The sequence below is a fragment of the Dendrobates tinctorius genome, unplaced genomic scaffold, assembly GCF_039654945.1.
Source record: "Dendrobates tinctorius isolate UK_male_01 unplaced genomic scaffold, ASM3965494v1 ptg000035l, whole genome shotgun sequence".
Lineage (NCBI taxonomy): Eukaryota > Metazoa > Chordata > Amphibia > Anura > Dendrobatidae > Dendrobates > Dendrobates tinctorius.
The window spans coordinates 31,659,846-31,671,411 of NW_027361703.1; positions in this window are offsets into that span (position 1 = coordinate 31,659,846).

The following is an 11,566-nucleotide window of genomic DNA, read 5'->3' on the forward strand; positions in this document are numbered from 1 at the left end:
ATGCATTTTTTTTGTATTACACATTGATCTGTAAAGTCTGGGGTTATATATTTACATGTTTTATTACTTCTATTTATAGAACCAGATTATTTACAAATGCTATTATGTCTAATTTTGAGAAATTATACCTTACTCATACTAATTCATAGGTATATATATACACTGCTCAAAAAATAAAGGGAACACTAACATCAGACTATACAGTGGGGCAAAAAAGTATTTAGTCAGTCAGCAATAGTGCAAGTTCCACCACTTAAAAAGATGAGAGGCGTCTGTAATTTACATCATAGGTAGACCTCAACTATGGGAGACAAACTGAGAAAAAAAAATCCAGAAAATCACATTGTCTGTTTTTGTTTCATTTTATTTGCATATTATGGTGGAAAATAAGTATTTGGTCAGAAACAAAATTTCATCTCAATACTTTGTGATATATCCTTTGTTGGCAATGACAGAGGTCAAACGTTTTCTGTAAGTCTTCACAAGGTTGCCACACACTGTTGTTGGTATGTTGGCCCATTCCTCCCTGCAGATCTCTAGAGCAGTGATGTTTTTGGCTTTTCGCTTGGCAACACGGACTTTCAACTCCCTCCAAAGGTTTTCTATAGGGTTGAGATCTGGAGACTGGCTAGGCCACTCCAGGACCTTGAAATGCTTCTTACGAAGCCACTCCTTCGTTGCCCTGGCGGTGTGCTTTGGATCATTGTCATGTTGAAAGACCCAGCCACGTTTCATCTTCAATGCCCTTGCTGATGGAAGGAGGTTTGCACTCAAAATCTCACGATACATGGCCCCATTCATTCTTTCATGTACCCGGATCAGTCGTCCTGGCCCCTTTGCAGAGAAACAGCCCCAAAGCATGATGTTTCCACCACCATGCTTTACAGTAGGTATGGTGTTTGATGGATGCAACTCAGTATTCTTTTTCCTCCAAACACGACAAGTTGTGTTTCTACCAAACAGTTCCAGTTTGGTTTCATCAGACCATAGGACATTCTCCCAAAACTCCTCTGGATCATCCAAATGCTCTCTAGCAAACTTCAGACGGGCCCGGACATGTATAGGCTTAAGCAGTGGGACACGTCTGGCACTGCAGGATCTGAGTCCATGGTGGCGTAGTGTGTTACTTATGGTAGGCCTTGTTACATTGGTCCCAGCTCTCTGCAGTTCATTCACTAGGTCCCCCCGCGTGGTTCTGGGATTTTTGCTCACCGTTCTTGTGATCATTCTGACCCCACGGGGTGGGATTTTGCGTAGAGCACCAGATTGAGGGAGATTATCAGAGGTCTTGTATATCTTCCATTTTCTAATTATTGCTCCCACAGTTGATTTCTTCACTCCAAGCTGGTTGGCTATTGCAGATTCAGTCTTCCCAGCCTGGTGCAGGGCTACAATTTTGTTTCTGGTGTCCTTTGACAGCTCTTTGGTCTTCACCATAGTGGAGTTTGGAGTCAGACTGTTTGAGGGTGTGCACAGGTGTCTTTTTATACTGATAACAAGTTTAAACAGGTGCCATTACTACAGGTAATGAGTGGAGGAAAGAGGAGACTCTTAAAGAAGAAGTTACAGGTCTGTGAGAGCCAGAAATCTTGATTGCTTGTTTCTGACCAAATACTTATTTTCCACCATAATATGCAAATAAAATGAAACAAAAACAGACAATGTGATTTTCTGGATTTTTTTTTTCTCAGTTTGTCTACCATAGTTGAGGTCTACCTATGATGTAAATTACAGACGCCTCTCATCTTTTTAAGTGGTGGAACTTGCACTATTGCTGACTGACTAAATACTTTTTTGCCCCACTGTAACTCGAAGTAAATCAAAGTTCTGTGAAATCAAACTGTCCACTTAGGAAGCAACACTGATTAACAATCAATTTCACCAAATGGAATAGACAACAGATGGAAATTATTGGCAATTATCAAGACACAATAAAGGAGTGGTTCTGCAGGTGGGGACCACAGACCACATCTCAGTACCAATGCTTTCTAGCTGAAGTTTTGGTCAGTTTTGAATGTTGGTTGTGCTTTCACACTCGTGGTAGCATGAGACGGACTCTACAACCCACACAAGTGGCTCAGGTAGTGCAGCTCATCCAGGGTGGCACATCAATGCGAGCTGTGGCAAGAAGGTTTGCTGTGTCTGTCAGCGTAGTGTCCAGAGGCTGGAGTCGCTACCAAGAGACGTGGAGGGGGCCGTAAGAGGGCGGCAACCCAGTAGCAGGACCGCTACCTCAGCCTTTGTGCAAGGAGGAACAGGAGGAGCACTGCCAGAGCCCTGCAAAATTACCTCCAGCAGGCCACAAATGTGCATGTGTCTGCACAAACTGTTAGAAACCGGCTCCATGAGGATGGTCTGAGTGCTCGACATCCACAGATGGGGGTTGTGCTCACAACCCAACACTGTGCAGGATGCTTGGCGTTTGCCACAGAACACCAGGATTAGCAAATTCGCCACTGCGCCCTGTGCTTTTCACAGATGAAAGCAGGTTCACACTGAGCACGTGTGCTGCCTGCAATATCCTTCAGCATGACCGGTTTGGCAGTGTATCATTAATGGTGTGGGATGGCATTTCTTTGGAGGGCCCACAGCCCTCCATGTGCTCGCCAGAGGTAGCCTGACTGCCATTAGGTACCGAGATGAGATCCTCAGACTCCTTGTGAGACCATATGCTGGTGCTGTTGGCCCTGGGCTGCTCCTAATGCTGGACAATGCCAGACCTCATGTTGCTGGAGTGTGTCAGCAGTTCCTGCAAGATGAAGGCATTGAAGCTATGGACTGGCCCGCCCGGTACCCAGACCTGAATCCGATTGAGCACATATGGGACATCATGTCTCGCTCCATCCACCAACATCACGTTGCACCACAGACTGTCCAGAAGTTGGCGGGAACCCTTCGGCAGGCTGGCCGGCGATGGCGCCTGTGCTACGCATGATCGCAGCTATGTGTAGGTAATGAATTTCTTTGTTATGTATAAATTCAGTAAAAAAAAATAAAAAAGTTTGACAATGGCACCTATGGCAGCTCCATCTTGCTATAGGAAAAAAAATCCTCCAAGATGGCGGTGCCTGCGCAGTAGCATCTATCAGTAATAGCTGCTACTGCACCAGCCGCGGCGCCACTTTGAAGTAGCAATTTTTTTTTTTTCTATAGCAAGATGGCACCACATGAAGACACTCCCCCCACGAGCATATCATTAACTCAAAACTGAAAATAAAGATTAAACAACAATCACAAGACTGATTTCATCATCCAAGGTATCATTTTAATCAGTAGAACGGTGTCAACCTGACACTGTGTAGGCTACTGTCCACTATCCTTTGACAGGTTCCCTTTAACAAAGGAAACATTTTGACAAAGATGGTGAAACCTAAAAGAGAATTAATTACCGGTAGTTGAATCCTGGAAAAGAGGATTAGATTGAATCATTAAGCGAAGAATTCTCATTTAACTTTTATTGATCAAACATATTTAGATAGATCCATTTGGCTTCTGTCTTAAGTAACATTCCATCCGAATTGCCAGCTCTGATTCCAAGATTCACTTGACAGATACCCCAAAATTACCACCATGTACAATTCTCTCTTGTAAGGACAGCTATGTATATATAGAACCACTTAGATATAGTTCCAAATCACTTGGTTAATTAAATATGTGCATCTTTAGTTAGATGAAAGTGTGGAAATTCCTTATCACATCATTTTTTAAATGGGTTGTACAGAATTAGAAAAACATGACTGCTTTCTTCCAAATATGCCACACATACTCGCAGCATGTGTGGTTTTGGCGTTCAGTCCCACGTGTGGTGCTGTGTTTTGAAAGAAGTCATATGTTTGTAATCCTGAACAAACTCTTTAAGACTTGTAGGCTTGATTCTTAGGCCGGGGTCACACTAACCGACGCAAAATACGGTCAGTATTTTACATGCGTAATACGGATGAATGGCCCCTAAATAGTGCTCCGTATGTCATCCGTAATCAAGGTGTGGTCGCGTATTTTGCGCATGTCTGGCATCCGTATGGCGAGATTTTCTCGCAGGCTTGCAAAATGGACATATAATGGAGCCCTATGACAGGGTTTCTAAACAGAAACCAAAGAATAGATATAGACACATAGAATGCGCATATATATATATATATATATATATATATGTATTCTATGTGTCTATATCTATTCTTTCTTTTCTTTATTAAACCTGTCAGTGTGAGTTTACTGTATAGCGCACTGAATTGCCGGCTTTGCTAAAAGACACCGGGTGCGTATTTCTCGCAAGTCACGTGTGGTCTGTGTGTAATCCGTATTTTTTGCGCACCCATAGACTTGCATTGGCGTACTACGGGCGTAGTACGCTGACAATTGCAGCATGCTGCGATTGACACGGAGCGTAGGATACGGATGAGAAATATACGGCTGGTGCGAGGGACCCCATAGAGAATCATTGGTCCGTGTCTAATGCGTGCTTTTAGCGCCTCTCGGCCGTATTCCTCGCCAGTGTGACCCCGGCCTTATTCCTAAACTTTTGATGTGTTTAACCCCTTCATGAATTTGTACGTATCCATACGTCCAGGTTGGTAAGTACTTACCGACAACGGATGTATGGATAAGTCATATGTTTAATGCGTCATAGCAGTCTATCCTTAACCCCTTCACCCCAAAGACTTATCAGCTTCCTGACCAGGCCAATTTTTATAATTCTGACCACTCACTTTATGAGGTCATAACTATAACGCTTCAACGGATCCCGCTGATTTTGAGATTGTATTCTCGTGACATATTGTACTTTATGAAAGTGGTAACATTTCTTCGATATAACTTGAGTGTATTTGTTAAAAAAAAATGGAAATTTGGCAAAAATTTTACAATTTTCAAAGCTTAATTTTTGTGCCCTTAAGGCTACTTTCAGACTTGCGTTACCAGGCACAGCGTTCGGCCGCCGCTAAGCTCTGCTCCTGGCCGTGCCCCCTCTGGTCAGCTCCTCCTATGGGCAAAAACATACCAGTGCACGGCCAGCGTAACCCAACGCTAAATATAGGGTACACTGATCGCATGCAGCGTCATGCGACCATAGGAGGAGCTGACCGGAGGGGGCGAGGCCGGGGGCGGAGCTTAGCGGCGGACGAGCGCTGCACCTGGTTACGTAAGTCTGAAAGTAGCCTAAATCAGATCGCACAAAATAGTTAATAACAGTTCCCACATGTGTACTTTACCGCAGAACAATTTTGGAAACATTCTTTTTGTTTTGTTATGAAGTTATAAGGGTTAAAAGTTGACCAGCAATTTCTCATTTTTACAACAAAATTTGCAAAACCATTTTTTTGAGGGGAACCACCTCACATTTGAAGTGACTTTGAGAGCCTATATGACAGAAAATACCCAAAAATGACAACATTCTAAAAGCTGCACCCCTCAAGGCACTCCAAACCACATTCAAGAAGTTTATTAACCCTTCAGGTGCTTCACAGGAATTTTTGGAATGTGGAAGAAAAAAATAAACATTTACTTTTTTCACAAATCTACTGTTTGGGCACACGGCAGGGCTTGGAAGGGAAGAAGCGCCATTTGACTTTTTGAATGTAAAATTTGCTGGCATAATTAGCAGTCGCCATGTCGCGTTTGGAGAGCCCCTGATGTGCCTAAACAGTGGAATCCCCCCACAGTTTACACCATTTTGGAAACTAGACCCCTCAGGGAACTTATCTACATGTGTATTGAGCACCTTGATCCCACAGGTGCTTCACAGAAGTTTATAACCTTAAGCCATGGAAATAGAAAAGTCTCATTTTTCAAAACTTTCAGTTCCATATTTTGCATTTTCATAAGGGTAATAGGTTAAAATGCTCCTTACAATTTGTTGTGCAATTTCTCCTGAGTACACTGATACCCAATGTGTGGGGGAATACTACTGTTTGGGCACACGGCAGGGCTCAGAAGGGAAGGAGCGCCATTTGACTTTTTGAATGTAAAATTTACTGGAATAATTAGCGGATGCCATGTAACGTTTCGAGAGCCCCTGATGTGTCCAAACAGTGGAAATCCCCTTCATTTGACCACATTTTGGAAATTATAACCGTTTGGGAATTTATGTATTGACGATTTTTGACTCCATGGGTGTTTTCCAAAAACAAGCAGCAGTGGATGTTGCTGAGTGAAAATTGCAAATTGCCATTGTAGTGACCAGTGCATTATGCCCAGCTCATGCTTCTGGAGACATGCACCTGTAAATTAGGCGGGCTCTTATCACTACAGAAATGCCAAATATGTGGGTGCTAAATATTGTTTAGGCACACTGGGTCTCAGAAGTGTGGGGGGCATTTGGGAGTGCAGAATTTGCTGAATTTCATTTGGGGCGTGTGAAGCCATTTAGCTTTTCCAGAGCCTTTGAGCTATCAGGTGGAAGCCCCCTATATTTCTGTTAACAGATGAGGGATCTCAGTGGGGACTTTTTTTGTGGATTGAGTTGAAGCTTTTATTGGGAACATTTTACATAACATTTGGGATCACATTTTCCGTCTCACTGCACTGAGCACTTTGGGGTTTCCATCTAAATCTCTGCGTGACGTGACAGATGAAAACCCCACCGAGGGATCCATTCACTATTATAATGAGGCAGCAGATTTGCTCCTGACTCTGTCTGGCCTCTGTTCAGTGGTGTCCTTTTCAGAAGTGCACAAAACTGTGGCTGACGGCACTTTTATGCAATCCTAAAAGGACGGACACCGCCGGATCACAGGTCATATGGTACCTACAGTGCCTCCATCTGCGTCATTATAGAGAATCTTCCACTGGGGGTTCTGTCTGAATCACGTATTTCAGAGATTTACACAGACACCATGGTGGAAGCGCTCAGCGCGGAGCACAGGATAAATGTGCACTGAGCCTTACTGCCATCTTTGGGATGCAGAATTAAAAAATCAACAGCATGTGAAGAATTGGTTTAATTTATTTTTATGCTGTTCCTCGTGCAGTATAAGTAATTAGGCGATTACAGAGATACCAGATTTATATCAGGTTTTTATGTTTGGCTGCTGTCACACACTCAGACACTTTTTATTGCGAAAACTAGTTTTTGCATCACCATATTTTGAGAATATAATTTTTTTCATATGTCAGCTGATAGTCATGTTATGACTTGTTTTTTGCGGGATGAGGTGACGTTTTTATTGGTACCATTTTCGGGCACATGACATTTTTTAATTGCTTTCTATTCCGAGTTTCGTGGGACAGAATGAACAAAAACCTGCAATTCAGGATTTTTTTTTAAACCATTCTGAGTGTGGTAAAATTGATAAAACACCTTTATTCTTCGGGTCAGTACTCTTGCAACGATACCTCATTTACATAGTTTTTTATGTTTTGGCACTTTTACAAAAACTTATAGAAAAAATTATTTTTGCATCGCTTTATTCTGAGAGCTATAACTTTTATTTTTCTGCTGATGGAGCTGTATTATGGCTTTTTTTTTGTGGGACAAGATGACGTTTTCAGCAGTACCATTTCGATTTACATCCGTCTTTTTGATCGCGTTTTATTGCACTTTTTGTTCGGCGGTTTGATGATAAAGCATTGTTATTTGCCTCGTTTTTTATTTATTTTTTTACAGCAATTATCACCTGAGCAATACTAAGGAAATCCTGAAAACATGATCTGTTGGTGGGCCTTGAGGACAGGAGTTGGGGAACCCTGGTCTATAAGACGCCTCTCCTTTACTAATACTATAGTTGTATTAAATAAACACAGCCAGAATAAAGTCCTTTATTTCCAATAAAACTAACTATAGGATTAGTAATGGATAGGTGTCTTATAGACTCCTCCACCACTAAGTTGTGGGCTTGATGTCACCTGACAATACAAAGGTGAAGTCAACCCCACAAATATTACCCCACTTGCCACCGCTACAGATCAATTGGGAAGAAACGGACAAAGCGCCAGAATTGTTGCATCTAACAGATGTACCTTTTCTGGGCATGGGGGGACAATATCCATGGCCCATTGCCAGCCTGAGAATAATTGTCTGTTGGGGGGACCCCGCCCTGTTTTTTTTTAAGTTATTTAAATAATTACAACAGCGTGGGGACATCTCTACAACCAACTTTGCTAAAGCTGAGAATTGCAGCCCGCAACTGTCAGGTTTGCCTGGCTGGTTATCAAAAATACAGGGAAACCCATGCAGTTTTTTTAAAAAATTATGAATTTAGAGTGCAGAAGTCAACTAATGAATACTCCCATCAGATGCCACCTGCTCTCACAGTTCACTGCAGAAGGTGTAGACTGATGGGAGCAGTAGTCCTATCAGCAGATGCCAGTGACCAGAGTTATGCTTTTTACGTAAGAGCATAGCTGCAGGCTCACCCTGTCATTTGACAGTAACACGAACTTCCTGGTTAAGTTTGTGTTCAAAGTCCGTGCCCGAACAGTATTTGTTCGGTACCGACGCCAAACCTTACTGTTCGGGTTCGCCCATCTCTATCTACGACACTTCCCCAACTTTGATTGACTTTGCAAAGTTCATTTATCACTGCAGCAACAAGTTTGCTGAGGTGTATGTTCCCCAAAGCGGCATATGAGTGGATGAGTCTCTAATACATTTCAAAGCAAGGCTCAAATTTCGGCAATACCACCCAGTAACAGGGCCAGGTACGGAATTACCTTCTAAGGCTGTGTGCACACAATGCGGATTCTGCTGCGGTTCCGCAGCGGATTTGGCCGCTGCGGACCCGCAGCAGTTTTAGCTGCGGTGTACAGTACCATTCAAATGAATGGAAAAAAAAAACGCTGTGTAGACGGTGCGGATTTTTCCGCGTGGTTTTCCTGCGGTTTTGAAACCGCAGAAAGAATTGACATGTCAATTCTTTCTGCGGAATCCGCAGCGGTTTCCTATCTCCACCATTGTGGAGATGGTGAAACCGCAGGCTAATCCGCAGATAAACCGCAGGTCTTTTGACCTGCGGATTTATCTGCGGATTTTGCAAAATCCGCGCGGATGAATCCGCAGCGTGTGCACATACCCTAAAAGCTGTGTGAGAGTACACCCACCAAAGCATGCTTGCTTCAGACGCTTCCTGCACTCACACAGCTCTGTGAATGAGAACGATCTGGCCCATAGGTCATACCTGTGTGAGCCAGCTGATCGGCCACTGGGAGGATGGATAAAGCTTGCAAAGGGAATAAGGCAAGGACCATGCTTCAGCAGATGAAAGCTTATTTTTTGAATGGAGCATAATTTTTAATAACTAAATTACAAAACCATTTATTTCCACCTTTTCTGCTTGGTTAAATGTATTCTTTAAGATGTGAGAACCCCTTTAAGTGCAAAATTAAAATCAAAGCATTTTTTTTCCTTTTGGAAGTGATTTTTACCTTTTAGATTTTAAGGACAATTTTCACACACTTGACTTGCCCATAAAAGCATAAATTGTAAAAGGGGAAAAAAAACATGTGCCAGGCGTCTGAAATATCACAATATATGGTTATATATTGTGATATTTAAGACGTCTGGCACACAGAATAAAACCCAGTATAATTAAAGCATAATTTCAAAACTCTCTGATAGAAAGAAAGCCAAGTTAATGTGAACATATATTATGTTCTTATATCAGTTACTTCTGCTCAGTGAAAGGCTGCACAGTGGGAGACTTCTCTACTGAAGACCAGTTCCTAAACTTTCCCTATTTGTCTCCATTACAGCATACCTGACATTTTCTTCCCCTAACTGGACAGGTTAAAATGGTATGACGTGCTCCCCCCCTACCCAATTCCACTCTGCCTCCAATGTTTTTTTTTTCTTTTCCTGTCCATCCTTTAGAAATCAGAGTTGTTGGGAGAGGGTCTTTTTGCCTTTGGTGTAGTCCATGTTTGTTGGACTTTTTCTTTCTATTCAGTGGGTCACTAATGGGTTCCTCATTGAACATGTCCTTGGGGGTGCACAGGAGGGCTTGATGTGGGAGTAGATCACAGGAGTAGCTGGATGAACATTGCGTCTAAGGGTATGTGCACACGTTGCGGATCCCATTGCGGATTTTTCCACGTGGATTCTGCAGAATCTGCAGGTAAAATGACCTGCATTTTACCTGCGGATTCCCTGCGGGTTTTCTGCGGATTTTGTGCAGATTTCGCCTGTGTTTTTACACCTGCGGATTCCTATATTGGAATAGGTGTAAAAACGCTGCGGATTCCGCACATAGAATTAACATGCTGTGGAAAATAAGCCCCTGCGTTTCTGTGTGGAATTTTCCGCAGCATGTGCACAGCGGTTTTTGGTTTACATGGTACTGTACACCGCATGGAAAACTTCTGCGGATCCGCAGGGCCAAATCCGCAACGTGTGCACATACCCTAAGTTCTTCTGGCTCCAAGCACGAACCAGGTTTTTGGAGGCATCCTTCGCTTACATGGGAAGAGTGTAGCATCATCTTATTATTTTTGTAAGTGAATTTGGCTTGTCTTGAGAGCTTTCAGTCATGTACTGGTGCTGAGGCGTCATTATGTTCGGGTGCATGCTCAGCGCGTATTAACTGGTGCTGTACGAGTAGACGCTGCTCTAGATTTTTTTTTTTAAAGAATGTAGGCATTACCTTGTTTGAATTTTCTGATTTTCTGTGGCCTCCCTGCTAACACTCTCTCACCTCTTCAGTCCATCCTTAACTCAGCTGCCTGACTAATTCATCTCTCTCCTCGCTACTCCTCCGCTTCTCCTCTGCAAATCTCTTCTTTGGCTCCAATTCCCTCAGCGTATCCAGTTCAAATTACTAATACTGACCTACAAGGCCATCTATAACCTGTCTCCCCTATATGTCTTTGAACTAATCTCCTGATATCTTCCCTCACGTAATCTCTGGTCCTCCCAAGACCTCCTTCTCTCCTCCACACTTATTCGCTCCTCACCCAACCGCCTCCAAGACTTCTCCCGAATAGCCCCTATTCTCTGGAATTCTGTGCCCCAACACATCCGACTATCAACCACATTGGGATCCTTCAGACGGAACCTGAAAACCTACCTCTTCAAGAAATCTTACAGCCTGCAATGACCCCGCTGCCTCACCACTACTGGAGCTACTGCCTCACCACCACTGGAGCAGCCGCAACCCCCCAACCTACTGTCTCCTTCCCCACCATCCTGTAGCATGTAAGCCCGCAAGGGCAGGGTCCTCTCCCCTCTGTATCAGTCTATCATTGTTAGTTTGTTTACTGGAAGTGATACGTGTAATTTGTATGTAACCCCTTCTTATGTACAGTAACATGGAATCAATAGTGCTATATAATAATAATGTATAGAGTCTTCATTCCAGGCTCTCTAGTCTCTACGTTTCTTAAGCTGCTTTTCTTCTGCAATGATCTATAGCCGCCCCAGCGTGGAACAAATTTTCCCAGCTTTAGCCCCAGGTATGGTGTATAAACCTGCTGGCAGGTACTTGGTTATATCTTCAAAGTCATTTTCTTTGCTATTCCTTCTTTCTCTTATTTTTTGGAATACAAAGACACATCTAATTCTGATAACCAGAAAACAAAGTGCTTCTTATATTAACCCCTTAATGACCGAACTTTTACAATTCTGACCACTGTCACTTTG